This window comes from Lygodium microphyllum, chromosome 21 (genome assembly GCF_053477565.2).
Source record: "Lygodium microphyllum isolate KBCC chromosome 21, Lygodium_microphyllum_v1.1.10, whole genome shotgun sequence".
In the NCBI taxonomy this organism is placed as follows: Eukaryota; Viridiplantae; Streptophyta; class Polypodiopsida; order Schizaeales; family Lygodiaceae; genus Lygodium; species Lygodium microphyllum.
The window spans coordinates 37,692,966-37,707,300 of NC_141155.1; the positions used below are offsets into that span (position 1 = coordinate 37,692,966).

Below are 14,335 nucleotides of genomic sequence, written 5' to 3' on the forward strand. Positions count from 1 at the left end.
TTAGCAATGTTAGAATAGTAAGGGATTTCAGCACAAGGGTACCATGGCCATCCAAGAGCTAGTAGTGCAACTGGTAGTTAAACCTAGTATCAATCCTAAGGAGTGGGGTAGTGCACCACAACATACACCCATGGTGTAGTCCCATTAGTGTCTAGAGACTAGAATCAAAGCTACCATCCAAACAATCAATTGATTTCCCAGGAATAGACCACAACCTTACAAACACCAGCCATTTGGAACTCATAATTTCCATGCCTTACACTCTAGACCTAAACTAAGGAGTTGGAACTTCCATAATTCATAGGTGACTAAGCCACATTGGGTCCCAAAATCCCTATTGTGTGCCCAAGGTTACTACGAAGATAACACCTTGGTATGGCTACCTAAACTCACAAGTGGCATGTATGATCCTCCATCTCATGCTTCAAAAAATAAGGCTTAGAAATATAAATCAAAATGAGGTAGGAGAAAAATCAAGAGGCAGGGTGCTCAATCCATGAGCATTTTAATGGTCTATCAAACAAAAACTGAACCTAGCCCCAATATGCACCCAACTATAAATGATCTCCTACTTAATGACTCTATTGTGATTATCACTGCAAAAATGGATGATAACAAATCAACTGAACTCTAAACTTCTCAAACCAAGACCATCAAACCCAATGAGAATCCTAAGGTGAAAATATCATGTCCCAACTTGTCCAGTCCAACTAAACCAAAGCTAATGCAAGCCTTAAGCTACCACAATAATGACGATCCATTCTTGAAGTGGCTTTCAACATGGCCATGTATATAGGGAGTGACATAGTAACATGCATCCAATGACTCGACTCTACTTTCACATTCTTTGCTAGAAGTTATGAACGTTTGGACCTAGGCATGCTTGACAAACCCATAGAAAATGAGGTACGTTGTCGTGGCGTTGTGTGTCCACCACTGGCAATCTGAGGGCAGAGTTTTTCACCAGGAATTTAAACTCATTAGTCAGCATCATTAAGAATTTGTTTTTCGTTGTGTGTGTCTTCTTATTTACATTTTGCATGACACACGAGCACATGTAAATAGGCTAGGCACATTTTCTTTAGTGCATTCATAATTTTTGTGTCGACCTCGTTTGATTGATTGCATCTCATTGATCCAACATTGCATATTTTCTCAAATCGTGAGTTGATGAGAACGAAGTTCTATTTCAAAGAAAATTTCTACTAGGACACATCACATGAAAAACCAAGTAATTTATAAAGAAAATATGATTTTTTAAAGACTCAAAAGGTTAAGTTCATATAAGCTAGAACATTTGATCTTGAAGGAGACTTCTTTAATTAAGGCTAAAGACGGTTGCTGTCACTATGAAATTCAAATGAGAAATTATGGATTTTTTGGAAATAAGCAATTAGAGCTACCCAAATAAATAAACCAAGTCACCATAGTGTTCAGAAGGAGAATCCTTCATATTGTTTCTCTCAGTCGTCTAATGTTGGTGTGCCTACTTGTGAGAGGTGGTGTTAAAACCAAAAAGTTGATGAAGTGGATTGTAGAAGAGGGCAAGACATTCTGAGGTGAAAGATCTCAAAGAAGAAGCTTTAAAAAAAAAACTGATAGAAATGAATGTGGAGCCTTCGATTCCTACGGATAATGGATCTATAGTAAGGGGAAGCCCTCTTATCAGATCTGCATCACGTGCATTGAATCGGAGCTCATCTCAATGGCCAGTGATATTTTTATATAATGACTATGCCTTTCCAGTAGAGGGGATTCCATCACTTCATTTGGCCACGGTAGTTATCAAAGCAATGAGATGACGCATGTAGCTAGGTGTAGGAGAATCTATGCCCATTGTCATGATTATTACATAAAACTCCATTTCCAATGACAGTGATGGGGAAACTTATATTTCAGTTGATGATTTGCGGATAAATTTGTGGAGTCTGGATATCAATGGTGTGACCAAAATTTCAACATAGTGGATATAAAGCCTGCCAACATGGAGGAGTTGGCTGAGGTGATCACGTTAGCTGAATTTCATCCATCTCATTGTAGCACACTGTTTACAGTAGTTCAAAAGGCACTGTTCGACCTATAGACATGCGACAATCCGCTTTGTGTGATAGACACAGAAAACTGTTTGAAGAACAAGAAGCAAAAGGAGCAAGAATTGTCTATACAGAGATCATTGCTTCTATTTTTTATCTTAATTTCTCGAGAGGTGATCACTACATCCTAATCAGGGACTATATGACTCTCAAGCTTTGGGACATAAACATGGAATCTGCACCTGTTGCAACCTTTAGAGTGCATGAATACCTACGTCCATAGTTGCTTGATCATTATGGAAATGATTCAATATTTGATAAGTTTGAGTGTTTCTTGAGTGGAGTTGTAGTCAATGCAGAATGTTCGTATTCGTCATCACTACAATAGAAACGAGGCATAGACGTGCATGTTAGATGCGCAAAGTCGCGGGCGCATCTATCATTGCGTCTATATGTGCGTGTAAAAGAGCGTGTAAATAGACGCAAATTTTGCGTCTATATATCTGTGTAAATAGACACTAATATAGACGTGCCTTTAGACACATAATTATTTAACCACCTGAAATTGGACTTAATATAATAAAAAAACTAGAGTTAATAATTATTTAACCACCTGAAATTGATTCTTGAGTATGCACGTGTGTGCATGATAAAAACCATAGAATTAAGAATACACATTGAATCATTGAATAAAAAAACCAGAGTTAATAATTATTTTTGCATTGCTCTCTAATGAATGGCAGTTCCTCCAGTTGACAAGTTTGATATAAGTAATTAGCGGCAAGTGACAGAAACCCTATTATACAATTAGTAGCAAGCATTGTAATATGTATCTCGTAATTTCTCTACTTGAAGATGATAAAAAATACCTCCTTTTTATTATGGAAATTTCAATTTAGCGTTAAACTTGACTATTGATTATTGAGTATGCACATGTGCGCATGATAAAAACCATAGAATAAGAATACACATTTAAGCAAATTAAGTATGTTATAGTGAATGATCCATCTCATCTTCAATGACATCAGCCCTTGCTAAACTATCTACTTCTAGGTCTATGTTACCAAGAGGTAACAAAACAAATAAGTCTATCCCACTATCAGATGTGTTGCTATATTGCTCAATGACTTCATCAATATCATCGACAATCACATTATTGTCTTCTTCTGTGTTTCCTTGAACATCCTCGCAAGGTTCATCTTGTACTATATCACGCATATCATCCATTATGGTGTCATCATGTATATCATCATTAACTGTTGGATTGTCATTTGCTATCTCTATGTCGGTAATATTACCATATATTGGTTTTGAACGATTAGATATAGGGATGACATACCACCATCGGTTACTATTTACCATTGGATGATACACAACCTGTATTTGAAAAACAAAAGCAAAAAACTTAAAACTTATTATATTGTGTATATGTATCACATGTATACATATAAAAAATTTAGCTTTTGCATATATACCTGCTCACATTGTTAAGGTAGTACTAATGTGTCATTCTTATTTTGGTGAAATTTTGTAGAGTCAATGATTACAAAACCACTTGGATGACGTGTGATTGTGCAATGCTCAACATTTGTTACCACTTCTTTAAACCACTTCACATCCAGTACATATATAAAGAATCGTCTAAAATCAAGCTTAAGAATATCTTGGATCAAGCCACAATAATCTTCCATGGTACCATTGGCATCCTCGAAGTGAGCAAGGACATCGCAATCTTGGGCATTTCTCTTTTCATCTATACGTTGAGTTCGAAGATGTTTACCCTCACACCAAATAGCATTGAATAATGTGCACTAGTAGTAAAAGATTAAGATCAAACATGTCAATTATTTATATAAAATATAACTTATAGAAATAAATTAATTGATAGTATATCTCACCTTTGATAAGCAACCTCGTGCGTATTCCCACTCTTATTGAGATATATTAATTTCCTCCTCTTTTTCCATTCTCTCCATTTCCTCATGTAACCAATCTATATCAATATGACGTGGAAGCGCATTTAGATGATCTAGAAATGAGACATTACGTCCATATCTGGTGCGAAATGCTTGTCTTTCGCTTTTTCTTCTTGCCCTTGCTTCATTATATAGTGTCACCCATTTGCTCATTACATCACTATTGAGCACACAAAAACTATTTAACTTACGAAGTTCTTCTTTTGTTAGCACTTTACTCATTCCTTTTCCTTGAGGTATTATAGAGGTCATCCTCAATTCTTCATCATCTTTCCATAGTCGTGGTTGAGAGGGGTCCACTTCAGCAAGATATTCAGAGATATAAACAAGGGATGATTGCACTAACCAATCCTCAGCCATGCTTCTGTCAGGCCGTGCTTTTTGCCTCACAAAATCTTTCAAGGTTTTCATGAAGCGCTCAAGAAAAAACATCCACCTTGCATGAACTGCCCCACAAAGTGCGATCTCATCAATCAAATGTACGAGTAAATGTAATTGAGTAGTCAAAATGGATCAAGGAAAAATTTCATCCACCAAACAAACCACCTCAACAGATAATACTCGAGCATCTTGCAATGTGTTTGGATCAATTTCCTTCGAGCTCACGTATCTGTCAGGATGTATTTGAGAATTGTTTATTTTTGTGTAGAAATTCAAAGATATATAATGAAAAAATACAATGTATACACACCTCACAAGCTCTCCCATCATGTAAATGATATCACGTACATCTTTGGATACACAATGGGATATGGTAGTAGGAAGTACGAACTAAATGTAAACAATATTCGTAGATCAAATGATTAGTTGAGAAAAAAGTCATCATACCCCAAAGTTTACACATAGTTACTCCACTAATTACTATATTCATGGTTAGATATACCATTACTTGAATCATTTTGTGCCAATCGTGGGACTTCAAACCAGATAGTTGCTCCACACCTCTTTTCTTTTTCTTTATGAAGGCTCCCTTGAGACATCTCATACATCCTGTGGGTGTTCGAAAGCTACATATTTGTTCCTTCACTATTTTTTCCTCGTTCTTTGACAACATCCAAGGTGCATGGGGTAGCTCAATCTTTCCTCTAGGTCCAATGCGTGGCCAGGCTTGTGTCATGCGACCAATGTTACGTAAATCCTCCCTTATATTGATTGAATCACGAGCCCCTATCAAGTGATCCCATAATGTAGATACAACATTTTTGAATATGTGCATGGGGTCCAACAGGTGATTGATCTTGAGTTCAATCCAGTACAAAAGACAAAAAAATATAGAGAACCTAACAAACAAACAATATATTATGTAAACAATTCATCATGCTAAATAGTTTATAGTCAATCAAGAGAAATGCACTGCTTACCGACTCATGCCGAGTGGAGGGTGGCTGTCAGCATTAATCCATCTTTCCTTCCAATCTCGAATGGTTAGAGATTGTGGAGTCATTCCATTAGTAGGGAGAACATATTTGGGATGGTCAATAGGAAGAAATTGATGATGATTGTCGTAGATAACCTTCTTGAAACATGCTGGCCTAGAGGAAACTAGAGAGGGACCGCAAACAGGACATGCATGATATCCTGATGTGGTTAAACTTGAAAAAACAAGTGAATTAATAAAATGCAATTGATTCAAGTCTTAAATTTCAAATATAGTGTTATATACATGTACCTGAACACTCTCCGTATCCTGAAAAGTCATGCATGGTCCACAACAACATAGCCTTCAATGTGAAATCTCTAGAGGATGTAGATGCACTTGTATCTTGCACCTCAATACCTTCCCATCACATTTCTAACCCTTCAATCAAAGGCTCTAAGTAAATTTCCATGTTTTTTAACTTGTGCTTTCCAGGAATCAGAAGGGACAACATTACATGTCCCTTTTTAATTGCCATGGATGGAGGAGTATTATAGTTCACCAATACCACTGGCCATACACTGTTGATGGAACCTAAAATGGGCTGGCACTGGCTCATGCACTAGCCGGACCTCTATCATGCGCTCAACAACCCCACGGCCTCGCGACTAGGAGCGTGGATGACACATACATTATCTTCCTAAACATCTTGCGTTTGTATCACGTCTCATAGTCCAACTCTAACCAAATTAACACTCCTCAGAGGGAGTCCCAACACATTGCCAAATAGTGTGAAGTACAAACATAGGAGGTCCTCCCACGACTGACTGCCGCTACCTCACTGCGACTCTCCTACATCTTGGGGATTGGCCCCTCGATGCGCCGCTAAACATATATAACACATTATCGCACACAAACTTCTCTCTTTTATGATTCGCATATTTCCAAGAGATATATGATGCTTCCTCACTTTCTTTCCCCTAGGACCCACCGCTTAACCTAAAGCTTGTGATAACCTTACTCACTCAATGTTGGTCATATTCCTCTAGAAAGCAATTGCCATGCATCCAGGAGGTATTGTCTGATATTTTTTAAATTTCATGCCTCATCCAAATTGTGAATGTCCACGTGCTCAAGCAATTAATAAAATCAACATTTGTGCACATGTGGAAAACATTTCTTTCAATGAATTTGACTATTGCTCGTATGCGGCGTTGCATGAACCTAGCACCAAGAAACCCTCGTGCTACTAGGTTCTTAATTTTTAATTATCGACCAAACTAAATGGTATGCATAGAAACCAGCAAGCTTTTCATCATTTCATTCAACATTTAAACACCTTTCATACACTCTACCCCCTCACCCGTTTAGGTTGTACATCGTGCATAGGTTTAGGGTTCATTTTCCACATTGTTATTGTATGAAAAGCAATAAAAACTCACCAAAACATAAAGGTAGGGCTAAACTGAGGCTAAACCTCATACTTCAAACCCCCCATACATCCGCAAACATGAATCTTATTTTTCCTTAATTTTCGGCACTCAAAATCCATTTTTTCCCTATTTTTTTCAATTTTTCCTATTTTTCTTGTATTTTTTGCAATATTAAATGACTAAAAATTCAAAATGAGTTGTGGGCTGTGGCTCTTTGTAGAAAAAAGAAAAATTTAGTTGGTGTGTCTTATTATATTTTTCATTGATATCTCAAAAACACCCAATTTTCCTATATTTCGTATATTTTACGAATTTTACACCATTAATTTCATCCACAACACTTATGATTTTCTGGTTTTCTAATTTCAAATAGTTGGAATACATTGCAAACAACATTACAATGCATAATCATCGCATGGAAACAAATACTCATGAAACAAATTGCATAAAAACACCATTTTCCTTTGTAAAAATGAGATTACCGTTCTTTGTGGGTTGCGGGTTTTTATTTGTCATATCTCGAGACTGATTTCCAGCCACCATTAATGCTCATGACAGTCCACAATCAGCAATCTTCCTTCCTCTTACACCACGGAGCAATCCGGTCTTCATTGGACAAGCATCCATCATCCATTCTTCTTCTTCTTCTTCACCACATGAATCTCCCTTTAGGGGAGAGAGAGGGAGGAGAGAGAAAGACTAAAATCAGAATTCTTCATAGAGACCGCCAATGGAGGAGCGAAGCATGGCGATAAGACCAGTAGGCAGAGGGGATTCAAGCCCCATGATCAATTAGGGGGGTTGTTTGCAGCAGCCATGATGCCTCCTCCATCCAAGAAGCGCAAAATTCGGGCGCCATCTTCCTCCACGTTTTCTCCACGTTTTTTTCACTCATATACATGAAAAGATTCATGCTACATTTAAATTTTGGGCTCCCAAGGGTCACTTGGCCATTTTGGCCAAATTTTGTCCACCTCTTCGCATCTTGACCGGTTTCTTGGCCATTTCCCCGTCCGGACTCCGAATTAAGCTTTGAAAAATCCTGGGCATCCGACTCGACATCCTGCATTGGCCACTAACTCTTGTCAACTTGCACGACTGTCTGAAAAATTATGAAAAGTCAACAAGTGTCGCTCGGGCGCCTTTAAAGCACTTTGGCGCTTAAAATGGTCCTAAATCGAGCTGCCGCCTTCGACGTTGAATATTTTTCCCTTGATATTCATAATTTTTAGCTATTTTTAAGCACTTCTTGGCACCAAAATTCCGCTCTCATTGGCGACCACGGGATAGAGCGACTCAGCCCGTCGAATCCCACGAACATATCTGCACATAAACAACCAAGGAAGCATCAAGCTGATACAAAACAAATATACCATAAAACTCAGCACAATGCTCACCCTACCCCCTGACAGAACCAAGGCATGACATCCACGGAGAGTAGGCCTAGCACAATCTGATAGAAAGTTCGAAGCTAGTCACTAACCAACCGCTCCAACACGGCCAAACTAAAAAGAACTATCAAAGAGGTTGCCCTAAGTGGTGGTCTGAACTACCTACCTAACTAAGGAAAACACAACTAGGAGTTCCTACTAGGCGAGGACTCCTATAGCCTGATCAAAAAGTATTTCCTTATAACACATCTGTTCTTTTAGGGTGTTTATTTTATTAACATACTTGGGCGTGTAAAAAGGAGGGAGCTGAGCGTAGTGACCCAAGGAGAACAGGGCATCGACCTCAGGACCTATCTGGGTACCCAAGAACCTATCAAGCCCTCGCAAGGCGACACTTAATCCTTTTCTAACGCTCACTTTTATTTTAGCTCCAACCTTCCTAAATTTCTTCTTTTCTAGCGAGATGCCACCCCTAGGAGGACAAGGCATCGGCCCCGGGTCTGACTCGTCCCCAGGAACCTACCAAGCCTTCACAAGGCAATGATCAACTGCTTCTAAGATTTTCTTTCTTTTCTTTTCTTTTCTTTGATAGGGTTAGAACCCCTTTTTACACACCTTTGTATCTATATTTATTATCTTGTCAGATATTCAAGGTTTCTTTCCCTTTTTATCATAATCATTTTTCTCCTGGCACGCTTCTCTAACTGCCTCACAACTAACAAAAACGCTTAGAACGACTGCCATCAGGCTAGCAGAACAGGGTCACTAGGACTCCCTGCTGGAACAGGACTTTTGACGCTCGACAATGTCGTTACAGGAGGCAACAACCACTCAGACCTCCCTCAAACATACTGAGTCATGTTGAAGAACATCATTAAATGTCATTCTTCTTGGATGCGATAGTTAAACATCAGCTTTTGAAACTCCCTGATGTGGAGTTCCGCATCTTCCTCAACTAGTCCATTAAAAATGGGTAGCGGGTAACCTAAAGCCGACAAATCCGTCGTTCCCGCAGGAATTGCAATAGGCTGCGCCATGACGGAAATTTGATTTGCACTAGAAATAGGGGACGGTGGGGTTACACCTCCCGCACTTGATGTAGACTGGCTTATGGAAGAAAAAGGAGTACTAGAGCTTCCACCTTCTCCTAACTTACTGCTTGTGGCACCAAGACCACTAGATCCACTCCCTCGTAAGGGTTCAACACCACTACGCTTAGGGGACTATCTCCTAAAAATTTCAGCACGTCGCCTAGCTCTTTCATCTCTTTCTTGCTTTTGGATTTCAGCTAGACGATGCTTATCGATGAATAACGGATCAATCTTAGTATCCTTTGGCATAAACTGCTAATTGGTCCCTAGACAAGCAGGATTCAAGGACCGCCACTTCTAAGCGGCTCCCGACAAATGCACCACTGATGGGACCTAAAACGGGCCGGCACTGGCTCATGCACTAGCCGGACCTCTATCATGCGCTCAATAACCCCACGGCCTCGCGGCCAGGAGCGTGGATGACACATACATTATCTTCCTAAACATCTTGCATTTGTATCACGTCTCATAGTCCAACTCTAACCCAATTAACACTCCTCAGAGGGAGTCCCAACACATTGCCAAATAGCGTGAAGTACAAACATAGGAGGTCCTCCCACGGCTGACTGCCACTACCTCACTGCGACTCTCCTACATCTTGGGGATTGGCCTCTCGATGCGCCGCTAAACATATATAACACATTATTGCACAAAAACTTCTCTCTTTTATGATTCACATATTTCCAGGAGATATACGATGCTTCCTCACTTTCCTTTCCCTAAGACCCACTGCTTAACCTACAGCTTGGGATAACCTTACTCACTCAACGTTGGCCAAATTCCTCTAGAAAGCAATTGCCATGCATCCAGGAGGTATTGTCTGATATTTTTTAAAGTTCATGCCTCATGCAAATTGTGAATGTCCACATGCTCAAGCAATTAAGAAAATCAACATTTGTGCAAATGTGAAAAACATTTCTTTCAATGAATTTGACTATTGCTCGTATGCGGCGTTGCATGAACCTAGCACCAAGAAACCCTCGTGCTACTAGGTTCTTAATTTTTAATTATCGACCAACCTAAATGGTATACATAGAAACTAGCAAGCTTTTCATCATTTCATTCAGCATTTAAACACCTTTCATACACTCTACCCCCTCACCCGTTTAGGTTGTGCATCATGCATAGGTTTAGGGTTCATTTTCCACATTGTTATTGTATGAAAAGCAATAAAAACTCACCAAAACATAAAGGTAGGGCTGAACTGAGGCTAAACCTCATACTTCAAACCCCCCATACATCCACAAACATGAATCTTATTTTTTCTTAATTTTCGGCACTCAAAATCCATTTTTCCCCTATTTTCCCTATTTTCTCTATTTTTCTTGTATTTTTTGCAATATTAAATGACTAAAAATTCAAAATGAGTTGTGGGATGTGGCCCTTAGGTTCATTTGTAGAAAAAAGACAAATTTAGTTGGTGTGTCTTATTATATTTTTCATTGATATCTTAAAAACACCCAATGTTCCCATATTTCGTGTATTTTACGGGTTTTACACCATTAATTTCATCCACAACACTTATGATTCTGTGATTTTCTGATTTTAAATAGTTGGAAGACATTGCAAACAACATTATAATGCATAATCATCCCATGGGAACAAATACTCATGAAGCAAATTGCATAAAAACACCATTTTTCTTTGTAAAAATGAGATTACCATTCTTTGCGGGTTGCGGGTTTTTATTTGTCATATCTTGAGACTGATTTCCAGCCACCATTAATGCTCATGACAGTCCACAATTAGCAATCTTCCTTCCTCTTACACCACGAAGCAATCCGGTCTTCATTGGACAAGCGTCCATCATCCATTCTTCTTCTTCTTCTTCACCACATGAATCTGCCTTTAGGGGAGAGAGAGGGAGGAGAGAGAAAGAATGAAATCGGAATTCTTCATAGAGACTGCCAATGGAGGAGTGAAGCACGGCGATAAGATGAGCAGGCAGGGGGAATTCAAGCCCCGTGATCAATTGGAGGGGTTGTTTGCAGCAGAGCCATGATGCCTCCTCCATCCAAGAAGTGCAAAATTCGGGCGTCATCTTCCTCCATGTTTTCTCCAAGTTTTTTCACTCATATGCATGAAAAGTTTCATGCTACATTTAAATTTTGCAAGGGTCACTTGCCCATTTTGGCCAAATTTTGTCCACCTTTTCGCATCTTGACCGGTTTCTTGGCCATTTCCTCGTCCGGACTCCGAATTAAGCTCTGAAAAATCCTGGGCGTTTGACTCGACATCTCGCATTGGCCAGTAACTCTTGTCAACCCGCACGACTGTTTGAAAAATTATGAAAAATCAACAAGTATCGCTCGGGCGCCTTTAAAGCACTTTGGCGCTTAAAATGGTCCTAAATGGAGCCTCTGCTTTCGACGTTGAATATTTTTCCCTTGATATTCATAATTTTTAGCTATTTTTAAGCACTTCTCGGCACCAAAATTTTACTCTCAACTGTATGATGTGCTTTTGATGCCAAATGGATTGATTTCATCCATACCTAAACCAAATCTCAAATCTCTTGGCTCTTCTTTGAAAACAGGCCATAAATTATCTATATGTTGCCATGCCGGTGTGTCTACAAGGATCCTCCATTTTTCATCACTTGAATGATGACTAGCACGCCATGACATGAGCTTTCAAATAGACTTACACTTGAACATAAGTTTTATATGTGGAACAATCAGAAAATGTTACAAAACCTTACGAGGCACATCCATTGACTTCATCTCCACTTCGTATCTTGATTCGCCACAAACAGACACTCTCATGCGAACTCATGAACCCTACAAAATAAGACACAATCATTGACACATGCATGGATCTTGACATAATCGAGGCCTCCCAGAGATATCAAGTCATGTCTTGCTTGCTCTCTCTTAGTTGGCAATTTGTTTCCTTTTGGAAGCATTTGTGATAATAACCTACATATATTTTTAAAAGTGAGTTAAAAAACCACCAACATATATTTCTGTCTAATTTTAAAATAGAATAATTAATATTATGATTCATAAGCCAAACTGAATTGATATCTACTTCAATAACGCATCCAAACTGACATTACTCCATTCATAAATTGTTTGCAAGTTAAGTATCTCGAGGGACGCACGAAGAACGGAGTACATACAACCTTCATACAACGGAATACGTACAACCTTCATACAACGGAGTAGATGACACTACGTATAGTGGATCATCTAGCTTCGTAGAGTGACCTTCTCCCTGAACTGGTTGCAAAAATAGATAGTGTACCATGTTGTCCAAAATCTCATTCTCTATGACTTGATGGGGCATTTCATGAGGGCTACTATCATGGTCGTCAGTCTCCACACTTCTTAAAGACTCTGCCTCCTCGCGTCGATGTTTTGTTACCTCTTGATGCCTGGAGGGAGCATCTGAGGATGTGGCACCGCATCCTGCTCAACCACAAAAGGGAGTTTCATGTATGTTGATATATATTGAGTAACATAGACTAGAAATCTTAGTGTTAAGAAAAACAATGAATACCGGTGATTTTTCTCGGTCCCATTCTCCATACATGCTGAGGTGTGACATTGCAACTCGACGTGCTCAAAAAATACACCCTCGACAACGATCATACATGTATTTAATTTTTCATCATAGCTATGCATCTCGATTATGAAGACGTAATGTTTCATCCTCAGTTGAGGATGTGCTCATTGACTCATGAGCATGCACTGCACTAGGTGATGACGACGACATGATTAAACCTAATTCATGACAACATCAAAATATTTGTCATTCATATATTTACATAAAAACTTCAAGCTGACGTATTAATTATTCTAAGATCTCAATTATAAATACACAAAGCTCATCATAAATACATTAAAACTTATGATAAGAATTCACTATCAAAACTTATCTTAAAAACAAAAAATTATGATAAAACCTAAATGCGCGTTTGTATCTGCGTTTACGTATGCGTCTAAATTAGCGTCTATTTGGGCGTCTAAGTTCGCGTCTATACACGTGTTTACGTAAATTTAGACGCACATATACATGCCAAAATAGACGCACATGTCAAAATTCAAAAGATACTTAAATCATTTATTTTCAAATTGCGCCTTTCCTTTTCTACGTTTTTTGCGGTTCTGAAGCTCAAGTTCAGCCGACATGCAGTCTCTTCATGCCTCACCTACTCTCTTCATGCCTCATCTCTTCTTTCATCTCAAACACACAAGAGGGGAAAAAGGAAAGCCAAGGAGAGGAAGAAAGAGACATCAAGAGAGAGGAGAACAAGAGGAAGAAGAAGCAAAGGGAAGAGACAACAAGGAGCAAGTAAGCATCAAGGGAGAGTAACTCACCAAGGAGAGAAAGAAGGAGAAGGAAGAAGCGCCACCACCTACCATACCAAACACCCAAGGTGAGTCCTCTTTCTCTCTCTTTCTCTCTTTCTCTCTTTCTCTCTCTCTCTCTCTCTCTCTCTTTCTCTCTGTGCCTGTGTATTAGGATTTATGATTGCATTTTGTATTGCATTTTGTAAATCATGAATGGCAATCGTCGGACCGAAATTAGCCGACTGAGCGCATCTGCAAGCACGTCTACATTTTAGTGCAGACGCAAGGATAGACGCGAAGAAATGTTTTCTCTCATTGCATCTGAGGCCGCGTCTTAGAGTGCATATATTCTGCGTCGGAGACGCGAGAATACACGCGCTCTGCACAGAAGAGGCTTTGAATTCAGAGTCGCGTCTCCAAGCGTGTATATTCTGCAGTCGACATGCGAGGATACATGCGCACGCCAGAAGCATTGACCTAGAGATCACATCTGATAGCGCATTTATACTGCATCTCAGATGTGGATATAGACGCGCTCTGAAAAGAGGGTTGACTTTAGGGATATTTCTGAGAGCGCATCTATCCTGCATTTTAGATGCGGTTATACACGCGCCAGCCAGCTCTAATAAAAAATAATTTTCATTGCCTAAACAATATACTTTTGCAATGATGAATGTGACCAATCCCATGTTTGTGTTTATAAGTTTTCTTGATTCATGATCAAATTTTTAGAAGCTTTAGCCTTCCAACGTAGTGAAT

At 39.2% G+C, this 14,335-nt stretch overlaps 1 pseudogene; it reads left to right on the forward strand.

Annotated features, from left to right (window-relative positions):
* Positions 1 to 879: 879 nt before the first annotated feature.
* Positions 880 to 2,421, forward strand: LOC148017896 (serine/threonine protein phosphatase 2A 55 kDa regulatory subunit B alpha isoform pseudogene; annotated as a pseudogene).
* Positions 2,422 to 14,335: the final 11,914 nt, after the last annotated feature.